General features: G+C 38.7%; 1 long non-coding RNA gene across 1 annotated transcript in view; it reads left to right on the top strand.

The window, feature by feature from the left end:
• Positions 1 to 24,633, top strand: part of LOC106539504 (uncharacterized) — a 43,470-nt gene that overhangs the window by 4,440 nt on the left and 14,397 nt on the right. Inside the window, exon 2 of the long non-coding RNA XR_015698089.1 lies at positions 19,045 to 19,198. This is a non-coding gene — a long non-coding RNA (uncharacterized LOC106539504). The remainder of the gene's footprint in view (positions 1 to 19,044; positions 19,199 to 24,633) is intronic.

The following is a 24,633-nucleotide window of genomic DNA, read 5'->3' on the forward strand; positions in this document are numbered from 1 at the left end:
TATGAATCTTTCCAAGTAAAAATAAGTAATTAGACTGGCAGATGAATTTTACCTCAGGACAGAATTGACTACTAAAGGTGATATGTACTGTAGGTTGGGAAATAAAATGGCTGCCCATTCAATTCAGTTTACCCAGAACTAAAAGGCAGATGCCTCGCTCTGTCTAATGATAAGAGTAGGCTCTGATAGAGTAGGAAATTCAAAGAACAGAGCAGAACATTGAAGAGAAATAACTGTTAATTCAATTGCTGTTGGGTCTCAAGTTTATAAGAAAGAACCCCAAACAAGCAGAAAACAAAGAAAAAATAAAATGGGAGACATTAGAACAGACACCTCTGAATTAAAAGCCTGCCTACCAGCAAAGAAAAAGAATGAAAACACATCAAGGAAGCCCTCAGAACATGTGGCTATTCCAAGTGGGCCTTCATCAAGTCTCAAAAAAAGACCTTACAGGACCTCCTCCATAACAGATAATGAAGAGAACAATAAACAAAACAACCTTGCCATTCCGTATGTTGCAGGCATATGGGAAAAGCTCAGGAGGATCTTCAGGGAACATCACATACATGCACATTTCAAACCCAAAGACGGAAGCTTGTCCACCCAAAAGATAAAATACCCAGGCATAAACTGAGCAATGTGGTATATGAAGTACAATGCAATGATCCATGTGCAGAACTGTACATCGGGGGAAACAAAACAACCACTTCATAAGCGCAAGGCACAACACAGGAGAACAAACACATCAGGACTAGATTCAGCAGTCCATCTGCATTTGAAAGACACAGGGCACTCTTTTGAAGACAGCAAATTCCACATTTTGGACAGAAAGGACTGCTGGTTTGAAAGATGAGTCCAAGGGGCCATCTATGTCAAAATTGAACAGCCCTCTATAAACAGAGGGGGGAAATACGGCATCATCTATCTCCAATCTACAACACAGTCCTTTCCACAGTTCCAAGGTGGCTCCACACCAATTTGCACCACTCAAGTTACCCTGATGACATAGATAAACCTCCAGGTGACCTTAATGACTCACTAAAAGAATGCAAATGACCAGCTGCCTACAAGGAGTATAAATCCTTCAATTCTCCACCATTCTTCATCACCATTCTTCATTCAGAACTGAAGAAGCTTCTTGAATGAAACACCTTCAAAGAAAAACCAGAAAATCCAATTGCCTCTTGAAAAAGCACTTCTGGGACAGAAAACAAAGAGTTTTATAGAAATTGAAGGCTATTGGTTGAGAAATCCCGGGGATCCTTTTTGGTGACCAGTTTTGGGGAAGCTAGGCAGATCCTTGCCCATCTACCTGAGATTATTTCCATTGTGAAGCAAAGTTGGCCCTTTCAGAAACAGCAGCAATGCTGGGAAATTCCATTGTTAAGAAGATGGAAAATTGGGATAATCAGGGAAGGGTCCCTGATTGAGAATGGAACATTGGGCTTCTCCCCCTGTTAAAAGGTAATGGCAAAGGTTCCTCTCAAACATATGTGCTAGTCGTTCCTGATTCTAGGGGGTGGTCCTCATCTCCATTTCAAAGCCAAAGAGCCAACATTGTCCGAAGACGTTTCCAGGGTCATGTGGCTGGCATGACTCAATGCTGAAGGTGCAAGGTGCTGTTACCTTCCCAAAAAAGGTGGTCCCTATTTTTCTAGTTGCATTTTTATGTGCTTTCGAACTGCTAGGTTGGCAGAAGTTGGGACAAGCAACGGGAACTCACTCAGTTACACAGCCCTAGGGATTCAAACCGCTGAACTGCCCACCTTTCTGATCAACAAGCTCAGCCACTGAGTCACGGTATCCCTGTTACTGCCATGCAATTCCTTTATTAGGGCTGTCCTTGGCTGTGCTGTGAGTGGGTGAGCAAGTGGTCTATTCTTTGGTTCAGGTGGGATTGCAGAGACTTTGATTGAAGATATGGAGCTGGGTCACTCCTAAAGACAGGAAGGAGGGGAGAGTAATCTCCATTTTCCCCTCTACAATACTCATCTTGTGGTAGCAAATTTAATATTTTAAGTATGTGAATAAGTGTTTTCTATTTTCTGTGATATAGTGTTGTCCCGCCATTTGACTTCACTGGATACTTCTGTCCTATGTAAAGGTATTCTTATCCATATTCTTTATTTGTATTTATTTCTAAAACTGTTGAATCCTGTTTATTTATTTTATTTATGTATAAATTTTATTTCCTGCCCATCTCAAGGAGAGTCTTGGTGGCTTCCAACATTGAAGCAATAAAACCATCAAACTATACATGCATATCTACATACATACATGTACACATACACACATATAAATACAATGAAATATTGGTTGTGATTAGAAGATGGGAGTGAGGGCACAGAATGTACAGGGATGGACGTGTGATCAGCCATTAATGATCAACCACCTCCAGTGTGCTACCCCTACATTGGGACTCCAGGTCAATTGGCAGAGCCCCCTTTTCTGCAAAATATTAGGAAATCTAAGCATATTGTGGTCCTTTTCACATAGCAATTCACCACTCTTTTCATAATAATCACTCAGTCACTGAAAATCAGCAGGCATATAAATGTAATAATTATCAATATTAGTTATTATTAATAAAGTCAGCAGGTATATACATTTCATAATTTATTATTACACATTATTGCCATTTTGAATGAGGACACTTTCCAACTGCACCTCTGTTCAGGTGCAGTGACCAGAAGTGCAGTTCTACCATGCTGATTTGTAAAAAAAAAAATTTTTTTTTAAATCACTTATAGCATTGGTTGTTTTGTTTCCTGTTCATTTCTGAATGATAGTTGCTTCAGTAGATGAAGGACCTGCAGCTGGTAAAGTGGTACGCCCCAGAAATGTCTTTCGTCTATAGGGGCAGAATTGCCAGAAAAATAAATAAATGATGATATAGATAAAGTTCACTCTAAGGCCACCACTAGAAAACCAGATGATTCACTAGTGGTACTGATAGAGCTCTCATAGCCAGCATATATTTGATAAAGGCCATCTGGCACCAAAAATATTTCTTTCCAACAATGGATAAGAAGACGTCCAGGGTGGCAATTAGCATCTGTGAAAACAGGAGGCTACTGTAGCAGGGCTGACTTGTTCCATTGGTTTTCAGTCAGCTTTTCAGTCAGCTCACTCAGGAACTGAACTTTACTTTTTGTGTCCCTCTCCTCCTCCTTACCACATTCCAGTGTGTCCCCACCACCAAAACAAAAAAAAAAAAGGAATAAAATGAGGGATAGTCATAGGTATAATCCTTGTAGGCATTAGGTTTCTACAAGCTTGCAAATAACTTGACCGAATTAAATGATTGTGAAGTGCTGATGGTATAGGCAGAGTTCTCAAAAATTAAAAACCAAAGAAAGGTATACACCTGAAGACTGGACAGAAGCACTTTGCCCAGAGAATGAAATGAAGTCCCTCAATTTTCATCACAGACTAACAAGGGTATTGTGGCATAGATTTTCTTGTTTTTGTTGTTCCTGGCCATAAACTCTTTTGGATGCCACTGAACATAAATGCCATTATACATTAGACTTTAAGGTGCCCAAGTTGTTATTTGTATAATAACACATGAACTGCAGATTCTGTTTGTCAGATGTATTTCCTCCATTCCTAATTCTCCAAACTGTTCATATTTTCGGAGATCTGGCTTTGTTTTAGAGTAAATCACCTGAAAGGCTTTCCAGGATGTTACCAGCTTTCAAATAGATAAAAATAAAATATATGCTGGTTATGGGTGATTTGTTTCATAGGTACTCCTTTTAAACTTCAGGAATTTATTCACTTACAACCTCGGTAGGAAACCTCTCCTCATTAGAAAGTTTTAGGGCTGGATTTGGGTGTAGGAGGTGGTAGGGTTGCACAAAGAGCTCTGCCCCCATATCCCTATTATTGTGCACAGCCAAGAAAAAAAGATAGCACCTGCACTGTCCTGTATGTCACCCTGGGCCTTGGGAACACCTTGGGAATGTCAGAGGGGACAAGTTCGGAGTGTGAGTAACATCTTTCATCTGACTTAGTGGACAAAATCAAGTTTATTGTCATTGCACATCATACAATGAAATTAAATGCTATAGATGGCATTTGATTTTGTTGTATGATGTGCAATGACAATAAAGTAAATTAAACTTGACTTTCTCCACTAGATCAGTTGAAAGATGTTACTCACACTCTGAACTTGCCCTCTCTAACGTTCCTTAAGCTGGATAAACTCCTAAAAGCCAGTGATAACGTTGGCTGAGGCCAAAGCATTTCTCACTGCAGTGAACACTTTAGCAAAAAGATTTGTGCCAGGTGATGTGGCCCATCTTGTGGAAAGTTTCCACAGACCAAACAGCTTATCTCATCTGCTTATTGACTTTTCTTCTGCTGTACAGTATTGCATGTTCACCAGAGAAAGACTAATCTTTTGGTTTTCCAATTTCAGTAAAGTAACATTAAGAGCTAGACCTCATCTAGGGGATGTTCAGATGATGCTAACTATATCCTTTACTCGGAGGAAAGGGGACGTTGATTTTTTTTACCCACAATGAAATATTGCTAGACTTTGCAACTTAATAGCAACATTTTCAGAGCTGAGATTATTAAAGTGTTAAAAATAAAACATCACCAATGAAGGAACCTATGGAGGATTTCAAGAAGCACATAGGTTGAACAGCCAATATTCATTCATATTTGGACTAATATGTTGTTTATTTCATTTAGTTTCCCATATTCAACAACTTTTCAGTGTGAGGAATTTCCTAGCATCTTATTTTAGTCTCTTTGACCTTCCATTTTTCTCCTTTAACAGCATTAATTTGTTTTCAGAGGAGTGAAATATACTGTACCTTAAGTATATGAATGTGAATTCATATATTTAAGGTGTATTTAAAAGGAGTGAATGTGTTAGGGTGCATTTGAACTTTCCGTCCTCAGTCCTGTCTATATTAGCCAGTTACTACCTTATTTTCCCTATTTTCTCATCATTGTCAGTCTTTTGTTTCTGGTAAACAAGATTAAGAGGAAGTTTGCAAATATATGCCTGCAGTTAAGGTGTCCATATTATAAAGGCTGGTGAACTTGCTTCTTGCATTCTGCTTTTCATCCATAACCTGACTTCTCCCTCTCCTTCCCATAATATTTCAAATCTTTGTCTCAAATAAAGGTCGATATAGCACTGCATATTCACAGTATAGCTCTCTCCCATCTCACAGGCTTCTACTACTACGATGACTAAATGCTTCAGAGTTCTCCAATTTATCAATGTCACTTATCATTTGACTCTTAGATCCCATGAAAACAAGCTCCAGTAGAGGAAACTTTTCATTACTTCTACTCAAGGTAATCAGAGTAGGAACTGAAGTGCCTTAAGACTTCTGCCCATGTTGCGGATGACTTATTTCCTTGAAATGAATTCAGCAGTTTTGGATTGTATTTATTGTGTAGGCTTGGAGAAAGGTAAACTAATCTTAGCAAACCATTACTAACAATTGAAATGACTCTTAACCGAAGAGAACTCCATTGACAACAATGAGCTACAGAAGGCAATTGTTTTAAAGAAACAACCCCAAATTATTGATTTTAGTGGTTTATCTTCCCCTTCCAATTAGTATACAATAATTTTTAAATAATTAAAAACAGGATAAATCCTACATATTGAAAGGAAAACACATACTTGCTTACTTAAAGTATTACTAGTATATTTTTATTGGTGGCGGAGCAGAGAAATCTATAGATTGACTGCCCACAATGTCAAAATGACTATCAACTTTGTGTACTGTGCATCTGAATTGTGGGTAAGTCATCACTTGATGATTTCCTTTAAGCAATAATAACTTAGACCATTTCTGCTTCTGTATAAAGGTGTGTGCACATTTTATGTGCACACACCTTCTCTATAAATTTAAATACAATAGGAGGGTATAGAAATAGACAGTCATAAAACAGCCTCCAGAAGGTCGCAGGTGTTTAGCTACGTAGTTCCCTCTTTCAAAAGGCCCCTTAGAGCTGCTCTCCTATTAATACTATTGTCAACTAAATAAACACTGTCAAGAAGTTCAGGCTGTCCTGACTAATGATTTGACTTCTTCGTAAGAGACAAATTAGCCTTACTCAATCTAATATGCTATTTGGGAATGTTGGGAGTTATAGTCCAAAATATTTGAAGGTTCTTCCATTAAGACAGAAGAGGAAAAGAAATACTATAGGATGAAACATGATGGGAATAAGATGCTATAAATGTCTCATATGTATTTGTAGTACAAATCTGGATAACTGAGAAACAGGTTTTATATCCTTTTAATTATCTTGGGCCCTCTCTCTGAACTGGGAATTGGGGGATAAAGTACATTCTTCATTGAAAGTGGTCAAAAATTATTGACTTGAAACCACAGGAAGTAAATAGGGTATAAGCTATTGCTGTGTGTGCCTATATGCAAGTGAGAGACAGACAGACAGACACAGAGAAAACTATTTATGATGCAGTGAAGTCTTCAAGAGATATTAAGCACTCTGTTGTCCTTTTTACTTCCATTAACTTCTATAAAAAATATCATCTAATAAGCAACTATGTTTGGGCCATTTAAAGTCAGCATTCAGCACTTTATAAAGAAGCAAGCTATACATGTGGAAATGAAGGTAGGACTAAACGTTTTAATGTTTTATTACATTAATTAAATTATACATTGCCCAGAACCTCTCTGTGCGGGAGATGGGTGGTTAAGAAATTTGATAGAGATAAATAGATAATGAGGTAGATGATAGATATATGAGATAGTTACCATGTTTTCCCAAAAATAAGATAGGGTCTTATTTTCTTTTGACACCCCCACCCCCAATAAGCGCTTGGCCCTATTTTCAGGGAGGTCTTATTATTTTTGAGGTGCAGGAGGCAGCGAGCATAGTAACCTCATGGCTGCTGCTGTGTTGTAATATTTTCAGGGGAGGCTTATTTTTGGGGGAGGGCTTATTTTAGCGCATACGCTTAAAAGCCCAATTGGGCATATTATCTGGGGAGGTCTTATTTGGGGGGGAAACAGGGTAAATATTTCATAGGTAGGTAGGTAGGTAGGTAGGTAGGTAGGTAGGTAGGTAGGTAGGTAGATAGATAGATAGATAGATAGATAGATAGATAGATAGATAGATAGATAGATAGATAGATAGATGATAGATAGATAGATAGATAGATAGATAGAGAGAGAGAGAGAGAGAGAGAGAGATAGAGATAGAGATAGAGATAGAGATAGAGATAGAGATAGAGATAGAGATAGAGATAGAGAGATAGAGATAGAGATAGAGATATATATATATATATATATATATATATATATATATAGATATATAGATATATAGATATATAGATATATAGATATATAGATATAGATATAGATATAGATATAGATATAGATATAGATATAGATATATAGATATAGATATAGATATAGATATAGATATAGATATAGATATAGATATAGATATAGATATAGATATAGATATAGATATAGATATAGATATAGATATAGATATAGATATAGATATAGATATAGATATAGATATAGATATAGATATATAGATATATAGATATATAGATATATAGATATATAGATATATAGATATAGATATAGATAGATAGATAGATAATAAATCAGTTGTCACATAAAGCCAAACAAATTATGTCAGACTATTTTATACTATATTTATGTAGCTTACTGAAGGACCTTATGAGAAAGCCTTGATTGTTCAATGCTTTTGTGGAGATGAACACCCACAATACCTTCCACATGACAGGAGATGGAGGTCAATACCATCCATTTGGAAGACTCTAATTTGTAAAAAGGACTGAATTATAAAAGAGAAGGGGGGGAGGAAGTTAGGTAAGTTGTGATTGGTGACATTAAGAGAGGGGGGTATAATAGCTCTAAATGAAGCTGTTCTGTTCTTTTGGGCTGAAGTTGATGAACACCTGTAGGGAAATGAAGGCACTGTTTTAATTATGAAGTTAAGTAGTATGGATTACTATCATCACAGTTGTTCCAAATGCATATATTCCCTTTTTTATGATCTTTTAGTCCCTACTCGGGGTAAAGTCGGGGCGAGCGTCTCCAGGCCATCACACCACTCTAGTTCTTCTAAATGCATATGAAACTTGGAGTCCGTAGACTGGTGATAATTGCCTATTATGCTCTAGTGAATGGGGATGAAAGAATAACCTGGGAAGAGTTTGGGGGTGGTAGTGGAGAAAATGCACAACCTTACAAATTAATTTGATCCGGAGGAAAAATTATTCAGTGAGCTGACATAACAGATGGGTGAGAATGACATGAGAGAATACATACAGTGATTCAGCCATTTGGTGACTCAAGAGTGAACGTTAATGGTGACAGCCTGATGCACATTTCTTTAAACAAAAGGTCTCTTTGTTTCAAATATGCATCTTAAGCATGTCTATTCATACCTACAATAGCAAAGAAAAGAACATAAATCTAAAAGCATGGCTGATTTTAAACTTATTATTAAAGATTGAAAGAGTTTGTGAGGGCAAAGCTCTGTGATGAGACGATATGGTGCATTACCTATCAGGTAAATGAATAGTCAGACCTATGTGTCCTTTGATGGGACAGGAGTTTGTATGCCGTAGTAGGGGGGGATTTCATCCAGGTGTTAAAGGAAAGGAACTGCATCCCCTTCTTTGGATAGTTGGGCTGGTGGCAGTGGGGGCAAAACCACCTCTTTAGAATGAAAATATGAGACACGATTCCCTAAGAGTTTGAACCATGTTATGTGAAGGGACTCTGTGAGAAAAATGATGTCTCAGAGTTCAGGGTCAACATGGCCAAAGTGAGGTGACCAGATCATCTCACTGAACCTGGGAGGTTGGGGTTTGGAAATCAGAATAAAGCTATGTGAATATACTAGGAGGGGGGCTGAGAGATAATGGAAGAAAATAAAGGCAGGAGTTTTCCACAATAACACAGAGACAATATATGCTCACAAGCAGTGGAGCAGTTGTTTCAGGGGAAGGGAGAGAAGCAGTCTTGCTGAACCTCATTTTTAGTCCTAATCCTTCAAAATGTGGTGCTGGAGGCCAAACTGCTGAAGGCCTGCTTGTGCTAGGATGGGATGGGTACCTACTGGAAATATCCGTGTGTTTTGGACGCTGCACTAACCATGACTCCAGGGCCAGGGAGACGAAATGGCAATCCGATCTTCTACTTTATAAAAATTGAGTGTGAGTCCCTGTGTATGAAGTTGAGCTTTAGGAGTGTTGCTGGTTTAATGCTGAACGTGTGACCAGCAAGACCTCTGCTTGAATTTGTAGTTAAATCGCCATGGTTATCAATTTAAGTGACTTTCATCTCCATTCACTAACAGCCAGGTCAGGAGACATCCAGGATTGGCTGCCCTCAGTATCTGGACACATCCCATATACTTACTATCCTGATTAATGCAAGAGAGAGGGATAGGTAGAGAGGGATAGGAAGGGAGGGAGGGAGGTCAAACCATTTGGTCTATAGCTGCCTTTCCCAAGGGAAGGCAGGCAATCTGACAAGATTCCTGTAAACTGGTGATCAAAAATAAAGAAACCTTTCTGACCCATTCTCAGAATTGTTTCAATTGTTTGTAGGCTAAGCAGAAAATGGTTCAGGGTCCTAATCTAATGCTTAGAGGCTGTGAAGGAATAGATAATATTAGATTGAAATAAATCTAATGTAAAACTTAGCAAGACAGTGGATGTCTGGCATTACAACATATCTCAAAATCTTTACCATATATGCTTGCATCATCTGGATGATTTGCAGCTAATGTCAGATAGGTTAAATGATGCAACAAGGAGTATAGATAAAGTAATTTATAGAAAACCAAGGCAATTTTCTTGTTGATAGGGAAAACGAGAGAATTCTGACCCATTCTCAGAACTGTTTCAATTGTTTGTAGGCTAAGCAGAAAATGGTTCAGGGTCCTAATCTAATGCTTAGAGGCTGTGAAGGAATAGATAATATTAGATTGAAATAAATCTAATGTAAAACTTAGCAAGACAGTGAATGTCTGGCATTACAACATATCTCAAAATCTTTACCATATATGCTTGCATCATCTGGATGATTTGCAGCTAATGTCAGATAGGTTAAATGATGCAACAAGGAGTATAGATAAAGTAATTTATAGAAAACCAAGGCAATTTTCTTGTTGATAGGGAAAACGAGAGAATTCTGACCCATTCTCAGAACTGTTTCAATTGTTTGTAGGCTAAGCAGAAAATGGTTCAGGGTCCTAATCTAATGCTTAGAGGCTGTGAAGGAATAGATAATATTAGATTGAAATAAATCTAATGTAAAACTTAGCAAGACAGTGAATGTCTGGCATTACAACATATCTCAAAATCTTTACCATATATGCTTGCATCATCTGGATGATTTGCAGCTAATGTCAGATAGGTTAAATGATGCAACAAGGAGTATAGATAAAGTAATTTATAGAAAACCAAGGCAATTTTCTTGTTGATAGGGAAAACGAGAGAATTAGTTCAAGTTACACCTAATTGGTGAGAAACCAGAACAAACAGATGGAGTTGTGTACATTTTGTACATTCTATGAATATCTGGAAAATATTTATTAAAAATGGGGAAATAGATAAAAAATAAATAAAAGACAAACAAATGATGTTATAAAACTATGGCATGCATGTATCAAGGAATAAACCATTTGTCAAAATAAAAGATAGTTTTGAGAGCATGCTTTTTCCCAATATATTATATGAAAATGAGAATTGGGTAAGTCAGTAAAAGAAAGTTGAGTGCAGTGGGTATTACATATATACTGTATTTAAAAGTATATGGGATAAAATAACAAGAGGTGGAACAAAGAATAGATGGGTGCTTACTTATTATGAAATGAATACAGAAGTGAATGGCCACCTTAAAATGGATGTGTTGGAGTAGTTTTGTCATCTAGAGAGAAGGTGAAAAGAAGAGATGGATGGACGGATGGAAGGACGGAAGGAAGGAAGGAATCACAAACACAGGCACATTGTAGGGACCTAAAGGAAAGAAAATGGTTTGCAAATATACATATGGAAAAGCATAATGAATGTGATGGTGTAAACTAAAATGAAGCTATATTTCCTTTTCTTATCTCATGCCTTTAATTTCCTTGACACTCCTACTTTTCTGCTCTTCCTTGAGGAGCATATTGGAAAGCCTCAGCTGTTCACCCAATCCACCAGCACGTGCAAAGCTGCTTTGGCTCACTCACCTTTAGTCATTTTTATCCCACTTCTGACAAATGTGCACCATTCTCCAAGCCATCTCAAGCTGCTTTCCACACTAGCATCTGATTTTTAGGATACTTTGGAACTCTCATTCCACAAGTTGCATGATTTGGAGGAGGAATGGCATGCATGATTTGAAGAATAAACCTTCTTAAGGATTGCAAGAATTGGATGCCAGCATGAAGAATGGTGCTACGCAGCTTGGAGAATGGTATTCATTTGTTAGTAGCAAAAGGAAAATGGCTAAAGATGAATGGGGTAGTGGTAGTTTTTTGTGTATTGGTGGGCCTGGCTTTGTGCAGCACTTCAATACACACACCCAACTTCTGCAGTATGTACCGACCTCCCAGAGCTTCCTTCACCTCCCTCACACCCTGCACCCCTGCACTTCTTAGCTAGGATTCCATCTACTTAACAACTCACAATTCTCTTTTAAATGACTACAACTGGATATGCCAAGATTGCAGTCATTGAGCAAAGCAGCCACAAGATAGTAATCTCAATTGTGGTCATAGATTGAGGCTCACCTGTACTGAGATATGTAGAACATATGTATGTTCCTGTATTATTAGAGAAAAAGCCTTCTACCAATAGGTTACACTACATAATATGCATAATGTTAATCTATCTTAATCTACCAAAATGTTTTATTCTGCAATGTTGAGTTTTTGTGCTGTAATAAATTCAGAAATCTACAAAATACTACAAAAAGAGCTATATTGAAGCTGGCTGGTAATTTGAGCACAGAAGGCAAATATTTGCTTGCCGATCTTCCCCAAATACGTCTCTGAGCACAGCCACATACAGGTCAGTTGACTTCATTTTCAAGATCCTAGGTGAGACATTCCAGATTTTCTATACCTTGAATTTGGTGGGATAGTCTTGTCTTAAGGAAGAAATATTATTTTTTCAACCAGGATACCTTAGGACAACTTAAAAGATTGGGGCAAACTCAGAGGAACATTGTGAGCCAAGGGGAAGTTGATAGTGTGGGGAATAGTTGTGCTGTGATAAAGTTTAGGAAGGAAGACTCTAAAACCAACTAAAAAAATGGATGGGTAATCAGAGAACACTGGAAACTGCTACTTGCATGTTATTGATTTGCAAATTGTATTACATTCTTAATTCTTTAATATATAATACTTAATAAAATCAATAATTCAATTGTATATAATTATACAATCAGACTTGCTTTTCAGAAATAGTTTGAAATGGAAGACTTAACACTGGCACAAAGTGCTTCAGAAGAAGGAAGAAGAGAGCAAGAAAGAATTCCCATAGTTTATTTTTCCTCATAGAACCTACTTTCCCTCCTCCACAAATTTGAGTGAAATTAATATCAAATTATTTTTCATGTATCATCTATTTCACTGTCCACAGCAGGTGTACAACTTCAACTGCCCTCAGGGGTGCCCTGCAGAATGTGGTCAAAAAAGTCAGTAAAGTCACCACAATGATGTGACTGAAACTGCACACATAAAAAAAACAGATAAAAGTTTAGTCACATCCTTATAGCCATGACATTTTTTTGATCACACCCTCTGGTCTTCCCTGTTCACAGTGATTAAATCCCCTCATAGGAAGGGATAGTGGAAGGCTGCATTACATTTGTGCTTCAGCGTTGTTCAAAATGCTGGAAAAAGAAAGCATTCAGCATTGTTCAAGCCCAGGAGGAAAAAAGTCAGTACTTTAAAAACGACCAAAACTTTGGCTGATGAAAGTCAAGTGATACCAAGCTTTCTGTCCTAAGGGAGAAGCCTAATATTTATTCACTATAAAGCCAAGCCTGCCTTTTTCCTTCAAAATTCCACTTCGTGACTCAAAGAACCTAGGAAATCTTCAGGCAAGATTTATTTATTTCTTAATTATCCGAAGATATTCCACCCGTCCTTATCTCCACTTTCCTTTCTGAGCTCTTTCTGCGGAAAGTTGTTCTGTGCAGGAAAACATATGGCTGACTTTAATAAAGGAAGAAGGCCATCTTCAAACAATCTCCCTCTCTCTACCCACTCATTCCCACTGGATCCCTTTCCTTGTGGTTTGTTTTTAAAAATATGAATAGTGGAATGTTTTCTGGAAAGCTCATCAACTGCTAGACTGTTTTCAGCAGCAGGGTGGGAGAAAGGGGTCCAGTCCACCTGGTAGGGTGGGAGAAAGAAGACCAGAGTGGACGTCATTCTGTCCACTGGTTTGATTGGGGTCGTGAAGGATGGGAAGAGCTTTCCCCACCCACCCACCCACCCATTCCAGTCTCGAGGAAAAACTGGGAGCGCGTCCGAAGGTGTTTATTCCCCGAGACGCTTCGGTATCTTCCGCAAAATACTGTCCCTGCGAAACGGAAAACCAATCAGTCCAAAGCACGTACAGTATGTCGTCGGAAATGGAAATCCAGGGATCGGGCCCCGAGCTTTTGCCCCCGAAAGCCCGCGTCCAAGCCAGCGTCCAAGCAAGCGGGTGCCTCCTCCGCGTAGCTGGCCAGGAGGCATCTGGTTGAGGGAGCCAGGGCGAGTTTAGCTCCCAGGCCCAGCTGATTCCCAAGGCGCACCGCTTCGGACTTGAGGCAATCTGCAGTAACCTCTTCCGGACGCCACGAGAACTGCAGTCGGCCGGAAAGCCGTCGAGGTCTTCTAATCAGCCGTCGGGATTTTGCCCCCCACCAACACCTCAGCGGACTAACTAACTTCCTAGGGTTTGGCGCAAAGAGCCCCCGGGGCAATTCTGGCCAAGGCTGGAAGCAGCTTTGCAGCTCTTGGCCAGGGCGGCAGACGGGGAACGTTTTGTGAAATGTATGGAAAAAAACAGGCCTCTCTGCTCTGCGAGACTTGCTTATATTTGTGAATGCCGTGACCTGGCTCTCTTCTTTGGGCCCCCACTCACAAAGTTTTAACCCTGAAGGCTTCCTCATAAGGGCAAGACGCTGCATCTGTTTCAGGGCAGGTGTATAGTCTCCCTAGCCTCTTGATTCAAAGGAGATTGAATCTGCTCCATAAGCCTACTTGGCCCTTTCGTCTACAGCCAAGGTAGAAGTGGTGATTTATAGACAAGCTATTCTAAGGATGTGTAGCTTCTGTACAGTATTTATTATTTTCATTTGTGTAGTTTGTCTATTCCTCAGTCTTTGTGAACATTTTTACAGATATTAAAGGAGAAATAAAATGAGCAGCAGGGTGACCTAGTGATGAAACTACTCGCCTCCCACTCAGAAGGTTGAGAGTTCAATCCTAGAAAACAGCACATATTCCTCTCCTAGGGTGCAAAGGAAAAAAAGTTGACACTATTGAAATGTAATAAAAACAACAAAAATAAATTGCTTTCAATAAAAGCTGAGCTGTACATTGCAAACTATATCAAGAATACTTGACAATAAGGGCAACTTAAATTTCCCTCCACAGTGATTTCAAGAGAATAGAACAGTACAACAGAGTTGGAAGGGACCTTGGAGGTCTTCTAGTTCAACCCCCTACTTAAGCAGGAATCCCCACACCATTTCAGACAAATGGTTTTCCAATCTCTTCTTAAAAACCTCCAGTGTTGGAGCACCCACCCAGAACTTCTGGAGGCCAGTCATTCCACTGATTAATTATTCTGTCAGGAAATTTCTCCTTAATTGTTAGTTTCTTCTCTCCTTGATTAGTTTCCATCCATTGTTTCTTGTCTTACCCTCAGGTGCTTTGGAGAATAGGTCTCCACTCACTTCTTTGTGACAACCCCTTAGATATTGGTACACTGCTATCATATCACGCCTACTCCTTCTTATTAAACTAAACATACCCAATTCCTGCAACTGTTCTTCATATGTTTTAGCCTCCAGTCCAGTGAAATCTTTTTTTTTTGCCCACCAGTTCTGTGGGCATGGCTTGGTGTGAGGGGTCCTGTGATTGGGTGGGCATAGCCAACTTTTTTTTCACCTTTTAAAGCATTTTTTCCCCTGCCTGTTTGCCTGAACCAGCACGAAAAAAAAATGCTTTAAAAAGCCGGAGGAGGGGGGAGCTTCCCATGATCGCACCTCAGAAAGTGTAGCTGGTACCAAACACAGTGGTAAGATTGGTAAGATTGGGGGAACTGGATCACTGCAAAATGACCCCAGTTTTAAATTTCTGCACTGGTTGCCTGAAGGTTTCCAGGCAAAATTCAATCACTCACAAGTTTCCATATAGTATAGTACCAGGATATATCTGGCACCACCCTCAAAGAATAGACTCTACCCATTTGGCCCAAATAATTCTAGAAGGCTTCCTGAGAATTTGCTCTGTGTGAAGTATAGGAGATATGGACAAGGAGACAAGCCTTCTTAGTAGTAACTGTTTTTTGTTCAGTAGTACTTCCTTACTGAGTCTGTCATCTGCATCTTTATAACTGTCTGGTTTGGTTCTGCAACCCAACAAGACAGACACAGACTTCAGAGGATAATCAGAACTGCAGAAAAAACAATTATGGCCAACCTGCCTTCCATTGAGGACCTGTACACTGATCGTGTCAAAAAGAGGGCTGTGAAAATATTTACAGACCTCTTACATCCTGGACATAAATTGTTTCAATTCCTTCCCTCAAAACACTATAGAGCACTGCACACCAAGACAACTAGACACAAGAACAGTTCCCCCCCCCCCCGAATGTCATCACTCTGCTTAAGAAATAATTCCCTCACCACTGTCAAACTATTCACTAAGGCTGCATTACTATTACTATCAGTTTTCTCATCATTCCTATCACCCATCTCTTCCCATTTATGACTGCAGGACTGTAACTTTGTTGCTTGTATCCTTACGATTTATATTGACATTGATTGTTCCTGATTGCTTATTTGTACCCTATGATTAGCATTAAGTGTTGTACCTTATGATTCTTGGTGATTGTATCTTATCTTTTTATGTACACTGAGAGCATATGCACCAAAGACAAATTCCTTGTGTGTCCAATCACATTTGGCCAATAAAGATCGTACTGTTAAAGTACTATTCTAGTATGGTTTGGGCACTAATGAATTGTGACATCTAGGCATGCTTACTTGTTGAATTAGTAACTATTTTTTATTGTGTTCTGTTGTCATCATACACCATGCAGTCTTGATTGGGGTAATTATACAAATATTGTGACATTTCCTTTGCTAAGCCTCCTTTACTCCTCTAAGTTTCCCTCAAGTCGAGTTTCTCTCCTGTAATGACATATATAAAGTTCCATGTAGCTTTCTTGAACGCTAGACAGAAGTGTTTTGCTGTTGCCTTCATACAAGATTGTTTTTATTTCCCAGGCTAACCTATATTCCTAAGATTCCCTAGTGATCTTTTATCCACATTCTAAGTAAAACTTACCATGCTTAATTTCTGAACCCAACAAATTAGTCAGATGCTGCCACCTGTTGAGACTTTCCTTTCTTAGCTGCCTGAACACTAATTACTTCTTACAGAATTAAGACTTTTTTCTTTATTGCCAATTAATTTTAATGACTTAATTTTTATTTTGGACTTGGAGATCCAAAAGCAGATAAACAACAATTCCTTATGCTTGGTGGTAGGTAGGTAGGTAGGTAGGTAGATAGATGATAGATAGATAGATAGATAGATAGATAGATAGATAGATAGATAGATAGATAGATAGATAGATAGATAGATAGATAGATAGATAGAATGATAGAGTGATTCATAGAGTGATAGATTTATTTTGCTTTTGCTATTGGCTATTTTTGTTTGTTTGTTGTTTTGTCTGTAACCATAGTCCAGTGAGAATTTGTACAACTGGCAAGACTGAATTCTGGTAGTTGCTTCAATACATCTGAAAGGTATCAAATGGGGAAGATAAAATTAGGCTGTCAAGTGGTTTGAAGAGGAAATATTATTTCATTTTAGCACTAGGAGACTGGTGCCAAATTTCACAAGTTGTTTTTCTATGCTTAAAAGTTAGTGTACTAATCTAAAACACATCATTGGGAAATAATTTAAAAGTCAAGTTAAAGTGTCATCAAAATACTAAGCACATTTTTAAGTTGTCTGAGCATACTAGTCTGATAATGCAATCAAACAAACAAACAAGCAAACTAAGGCACAAAATTGGCTCTTAGATCCGTCCCAATATGTAGATTGCACTGATTTATCAGTAGTGGGTACTCTAAAACTTCGTTACCCCAAAACTAGCCGTCACTGAAATCTTCTGTTGTGGGCTAAACGCAATGCTCCCATTTTTATATATAAACAGCGAGAGTTAAAGCGGGGGGGGGGGGACCCTGGCTTTTAGCAGTTAGCAATCTTGGAATATACCAGTAATTTTGTATGATTCTTCAGAACATAAGTAACTTGAAATTAATTTGCTACCCAGAGTTGCTTTGGACAGTGAGACGTGCTGCATATAAATTTAATTAATAAATAAATGGTAAGGGGGAAGAAGTCCCTGTGGATTTTACTGTACTAGTTGTAGCCAACTACAGTATAGGGGTGGTGCACATCTCCACTTTGAGACCATGAGCCAATGCTGTCTGAAGACATTTCCCCAAAAGTGGCCAGCAGATGTTGTGTAGTGCTGTTTCTCCCCATTGAAGTATTGATTTATCTACTCACATTTGCATACTTTCAAACTGCTAGGTGAGCAGGAACTGGGCAAAGACGGATACTAACCCTTCTGTGTGATGCCAAACCTCTAAACTGAGCTACAGCTTTCCATCAGATAACCCAGTGTCTTAACCACTGATCCATTGGCTGCCTAATAAATAAATAAAATAAATAAATAAAAACTTCACAGTATTACCTAGAGATTGGAGTGAATGGAATCTTCAAATTGCATAGAAAATAATCTGAAGCCTACCCTCCATGTGTATATGATTGCAACTCCCAACATGGCTAATGGAGACTGACATTAAGGAAGATGTAGACTATAAGTTATAACTGTCGAGTGAAAAAGAAGAAAGCTAATTTAGAGCAAGGTACTGTATATACAACATGCATATTTCCAGATGTTGTGTTGCCCAGAAGTATCATCCAAATTGGTCAGTATTAAGATATGCATTTAATTCATCAAAGTCTGAATAGCACTGGACTGTGAGAAATGTTTTGTATTGTTTAATCTAAACAATTAAATATTTTTGTGATTACCAATGCCTTGAATTTCTAATTATTTTAAGGGAGAAGTTAAAAACTGTATCTGAATATTACACATAATTTACAGAGCATCAACTTCCGAAACAAGATGCAACTATTTTGACATATCATCTGCCACTTATGAAATTAATGGCTTAGATAACTGTTGAAAATAAGCAATAGACATAATATTTCATTAACAGTTTGTAGAAATATGGAAATAAAATTGTATTTTAAAAAAGCAAGGGAGGATTTCAGAAGGACTGTAGTCTTTTTTCTCTTTCAAACATATGTATGTAGAAATATGATTATATTATACTAAATAAATGAGATTTAGCCATTTTTTTCTTATGACGTTTTCTGGAGGACATCATAACAATGTTATTTAATTAAACAGAATCTATTAGCAAAATATTACTGGAGATGTTGCATTCTATTTTATTAATAAGATGCCACTTCACTAATATTTTTGCAATGGCTTTAAAACAAACTTTCTGTTCTGACCAAACTTTTACAAAATAAGTTCAGAGGCCGTTGAAAACATATTAGTGAAATGGTAATGTTATTAATAAAACAAAAAAGTTGAATTTTTAACTTACATTTTTGGTTTGTGATAATATTCTATGACTTTACAATTGCCTTTCTCATGTGCTTGGAAAGGAGTGTAATGTAAACACTGATAGTAGGACCTTCTTTGTTTTCAAAACAAGATCCATTTTATTTTTCCTCCAGGTAGGCTACAGCTTGTTTACTATTTACTCAGCCTCAAGTTCAGCCTTGAGAGAGATGCTCTTTGAAACAGAAAGAGAATCAAGAACCCCTTCTCTGAATTTGGCCTCAATGGATGGACAGATATAAATTCATGGGTAGTGATCGGCAATGTTAGGTAAGTCTATTTGCCTTTAATGTTCTGGGAATTGAAATGTTTTTCACACTTTTCCACATTTCTGAGCTGTCTCACTAGCAAGAATAGGCATTCAGTTAAATCACTTGAACTGCAAACATCTCTTACATACATATGGTACATAATGGTATCCATTGATTTCTTTAATCGGGTACAAAAAGAAAACATGAGACTAAACCTTGCCATTGTAATTATCACCATAGCAAACTGGCAACACATGACAAAAGCTTCTGCCACTGAAAGAATACATAGTAGATGATAAAAAAAATATTGACTTATGATTGCTGTATTCAGGTAAGTGCCAACATGGTGCCCATAGTTCCTACAAAAGTATTACTTCAAGTAGTATGAAATCTTGGGTAGATGTGAAGAAAGGAATGACAAAAGGTAGAATGTATTCAGCTTTTCCTGTCTGAATGTAGATGTTAAAGTCCCCACATTTATTTTCAATAGGTTTAAGTCCCTCCATCAAGATGCAACCTTTGTAACTTGAAGTGCATAGAGAATCATAAACTAAATCAAAGAAACATTACGATAAAGAGGCACAATGTGATTGACTTTTTAATATTTTGAGGAACAAAAAGAACGGGTTAGAAGTGTGGTTTGTCAAGTTAAATATCAAATTCAAGTCAAGTTAGTTAGGTTGACCTGCTATTATTACTTATCACTATTATAGTTTTTACATGGTTGGTACCATAGGACTGATTACATTATCTACAGCACCTATGTCAGTGATGGCTAACCTTTTTGTTCTAGCATGCCAAAAGTGCATGCACGGACAAATCTATAATGTAATGCACGTACACCCTGCGCCTGTGAATGCATGTGCGACTCCGTGCTCTCCCACCCACCCCCAGGACATGCATGTACAACCCCCCATGCTCTCTCCCCATGCATGCACATGCAACCCCCCCCATGCTCTCTTGTGCCTGCGACACCCATATATGTGTCTGCAACCCTCACATGTGCCCCCTGCGAATGTGTAGCAGAGACCCTAAAACCAGCTGGCTGGCGGGAGGCACATGCGCATGCATGGTACAGCTGACCTGGGACAATGGCTCACATGCCTGAAGGAGGGCTCTGTGTGCCACCCGTGGCACGCGTGCCAGAGGTTCGCCATCACGGAGCTATATGATCAAAAACAAAGCTAGAAATTGGAGCCAAATAGATTAATTTTACCTAATTGGCGGGTATCAAAAAACTATTTTAAATCAGACTGGTTACTACTTAGATGGGAGACCAAGAAGAAATATGACTGAGGAAAAAAACCCAGAAACTAATGACTGATGACTTTCATATTGTTACTAATCAAACTATAACAGCATGTAAATGAAAATATAAAGCCAGGAGTTCAGTGCAGTTCAGAGAGGAGACTTTACTGTTAATCTCCATGTTCCTGGAGAAGACAAATGGCTCTGACCCTCTGACCATCATGTAGTGTGAGAGGGTCAATTCATGTGGGCCCTTTGCCATAATCACCTGGTAGAGCCTCATGAATCATCCAAACTGCTGCAAATGAAAGAAATGCTTCAACTGCTAGCTCAGCTAGCCTCTTTAAAGGAGAGGAGTAGAATACTTCAGGTTGGTCTCATGGTAGGCCTCAGTAAACTACCCAGAATAAGAATTATCTGGTATTTAATATACCTTTTTTCTGTATGACATGTAGCTGACAGAAATCCTCAAGTCACCTGTTCTGTGGACCTTTTTTTTGTTATTTAGTGATGAAAAGACATCAGAGAAGCTCATGTCATAGGACATAATAATAATTTGCATAGATAACTTTGCTTACTCTTGAAAAATATTGAATCTTTTACTATATACATATTTTATTTATTATATTTTAATGTCTGGTGTGAAAGACCTGGACCACACATTAAATTTCAATTAAACCTCTGCCTAAGCAGAGGAATTTACGCAACTAAGGCTAGCACTATTTTGGCTCTAGATAAGGGTCAACAGACTTCAAGAGGAATTGGACTTAGTCCTTTTGTGGCTATGTGCTCAGAGACTCTAGGCTGATTTGAGGATTAGACTAGAAGTTTCCCCAAGATCCCCTCAGCTTTATAATTCTATGCTTCGTTTTTTGACTTCACCCCCCCCCCAGGTTCTGCCACTCCTTCTCCTACATTTATTATATTGTGCTTCTGTTCAGTAATTGTTGAAAAGTTTTGATCAGGTTCTCCAACTGCCTTTAGATTTATTCTTTAGGTTTATCAGTGCTGCTGACCCTTGCTTTTTAATCTCAACTCAGGGGTGACATTCAGCAGGTTCTGATAGGTTCTGGAGAACCGGTAGCGGAAATTTTGAGTAGTTCAGAGATCCGACAAATACCACCTCTGGCTGGCTCAAGAATGGGGTGGGAATGGGGATTTTGCAGTATCCTTCCCCTGCCATGCCCACCAAACTACGCCCACAGAACCTGTACTAAAAAAAAATTGAATTTCACCACTGTCTCAAGTGCTAGTCTAAATTGAAATAGATCATATTTTCCCCCCAACTATATTTTCCTAAGAAATAAAATAAAAGTCTCGGATATAAAGCTTTAAATAAAATAAAACCGGAACATGATTTTATATATCAACAAAAGCCACCCATGCTAAGAGCTTTTCACATAGTCTTATTTCTTTGCAGAAAGCAGAATGAAAGGAAAATAAATGTGTGAAAGCAGTGACTGGCGCCTCTGCTCAGGGCTGGAATGTCAATTACCCAGGAGCAGTGCAAGATGGTTATGCAGATCTGATATCCATAGGAAGAACTATGGAGAGGCTGTTGTGCAGGGTGACTTGCATATTTTCATTGTCAGCACACTCTTGATTTGCAGGAGCCAGGTAGGGGAGACTAACTGGGAATTGCATACAACAAATCCTACTTCTCCCTTTCTTCAAAAGGCAGGTGAGATTGAAAATACAGGCTTCAGTACAACATAAGTACATCGTTGCCTTAATATTTACCACATCAGGAAGCTTCTTAGTTCCCGACCTTTTCCTCTAACATGATGAGCATTTATTTACCCTCACAGTGGAAAGAGCGGAAAAGAATAAAAAGTAGGTTGTATTGTGTGCTGATATTCGCATCCAGGTAGTCTGCCTCAGAAATTGCTGATGATTTTTTTTTTTTTATGCAAGAAAAAAAAGACGTAAAATCAAATACAAATGGAGCAGCATATGGCAACCATATTCTCACACCAAATGAACACCTAATTCTTCCCATAATATCCACAACTCTCACAATGTAAAAGGAAGGTGTGAAGCATTATGTAAAAGGAATAAAGAAATATTTCTTAGGTGCCAAGCTTCCAAGCCTGTATAAATGGGAATACTGTGCTAGTGGCAATCCACAGCAGTCTATTCTGCGGTAGTACTGCTGAAATTAAAGGAGATATTTGGGAGGAAAAGTGGTCTTTGATAGGACACAGAAAGGCTGTGAAGCACTTTTCCCAAATAAAGATAGCCTTCGGAGTTCAATGTCATTATTGAGCTCTTCAGGAACCAAAATAAGCAGTTCAGAGATCCTTAGGAACATTATTGGGTGCTGGGGTAGAAATTAGAATTCTGTGGCTCAGAAACCAGCTGATGTTTCTGCTTGGAATCTCCACTGAGTTTCTGATCTTCTGGCATGTCCATCATGCTCCCCTGACTTCAGATTTTATTTTATTTTATTCCCCCCCTTTAAATACCACTCACTGGGCCTCCTCCGAATTCCATCTGCCAGTCAATGCCGACTGGCAACCACACGGAGGAGAGCCTTTTCTGTTGCAGCTCCGACCCTGTGGAACGACCTCCCCGCTGAGATCCGTACCCTCACCACTATCCAGACCTTCCGCGCAGCCCTCAAGATCTGGCTCTCCCAGCAGGCCTGGGGATAGGTTCCCAATTGACCCGCCCGAGTGTTTGATTGCTGAATGAAAGTTGTGTTTTTACTATTTTTTCTTTGTTCACATACTGTTCTGTTTTTGACACTGCACCCCCCTCCCTTGTGGTTGTAAGCCGCCCTGAGTCCCCTCAGGGAAAAGGGCGGCATATAAATCCCAATAAAACTCAAAAACTCAAAAACTCATTTTGGACATTATTTACAACTGCTGTATTTCCCCGAAAATAAGACAGGGTCTTATTTTCTTTTGAACCCCGCCCCCTGAAATAAGCATTTGGCCTTATTTTTGGGGAAGTCTTTTTTTTTTTAATGAAAATTTTAAAAACAAAACTTTTAAAAATATTTACCTCCCTCCCCCTACCCCCCAATCCCCCCCAAACCTCCCCCTCCCCAACTTCCCAGAACCAATACAGGGTAAAATTCTTTAACAAAGATATTCTAAGATAAACTTTAAAAAAAGAAAGTTAGTATCATCTTTCATTTGAGCTTTAACTCCTCTTTGCTAGGCTAACTCTAAACAGATTATATCATTCCTTGTTTCTTCAGTCATAAACTATCTGGAATTTCTTAGTCCCATATTTATTTTGAGTATAGTCAATCCATCTTCCCCACTCCAGTTTATATCTCTCATTTGAGTGGTCTTTGAGATATGCTGATATTTTAGCCATCTCTGCTAGGTTTGTTACTTTTAATGTCCATTCTTGAATAGTAGGCAAATCTTCCTTCTTCCCAGTATTGCGCCACCAACAGTCTTGCTGCCGTTATTAAATGCAAAATCAAGTTAGTCTCTATAACTGTACAATCAGTGATTATACCTAACAAGAATAACTGAGGGGTAAACTTTATCCTTTTTTAAGAACATTTTGCATAATCCACCGGGAAGTCTTATTGTTTTTGAGGTACAGGAGGCGACGAGCGTGGTCACCTCATGACTGCTGCTGCGTAGCACATAGCTAGGCCTGCTGCTCTTTTTGCAATGGCCATTAGCGTGACAGAAAGGGCGCGGTGGCTAGGGTTGTGGGAGCGGCCATTAGGTAAGAGCATGTTGGGTGCATGGGGCATGTTCCCCCTCCCTTTCCCCCCCTGCAACCTCACCTCCTCACCTCATGTTGTTTTCATGGCAAGCAACCAGAGGACATGGCAGGGGCTGGCTGCGCATGTGTTTAAATGCTTATTTTGGGGGGGGGATATTTTAGCGCATGTGCTCAAAAGCCCAGTTGGGCTTATTATCTGTGGAGGTCTTATTTTCAGGGAAACAGGGTAGTAGAATATTCTGTTTTCTTCTTTCTATCCTTGAAGTACATTAAGCAATACACTTCTGGCAGATCATGATTGCTTAAGTGACATTAACAATTAATTTCTACCTCAGAGATAGGGCAAAATTATTTTCCTGTCAATTTATTATTAAATGATAACATAACAGAAAGATAATGGATCCAGTGAGATATGCAAATTGCTATAGGTCTTAGCCATACGAGTTAAACCATTTAGCTATTTAGCAAATATAACAAAAGAACAATGGGTTGTGTGTATGAAGGCTTGCCAGT

Source organism: Thamnophis sirtalis, unplaced genomic scaffold (genome assembly GCF_051295495.1).
Source record: "Thamnophis sirtalis isolate CommonGarterSnake01/CBP01778 unplaced genomic scaffold, rThaSir2_p1.2 scaffold_1, whole genome shotgun sequence".
In the NCBI taxonomy this organism is placed as follows: domain Eukaryota; kingdom Metazoa; phylum Chordata; class Lepidosauria; order Squamata; family Natricidae; genus Thamnophis; species Thamnophis sirtalis.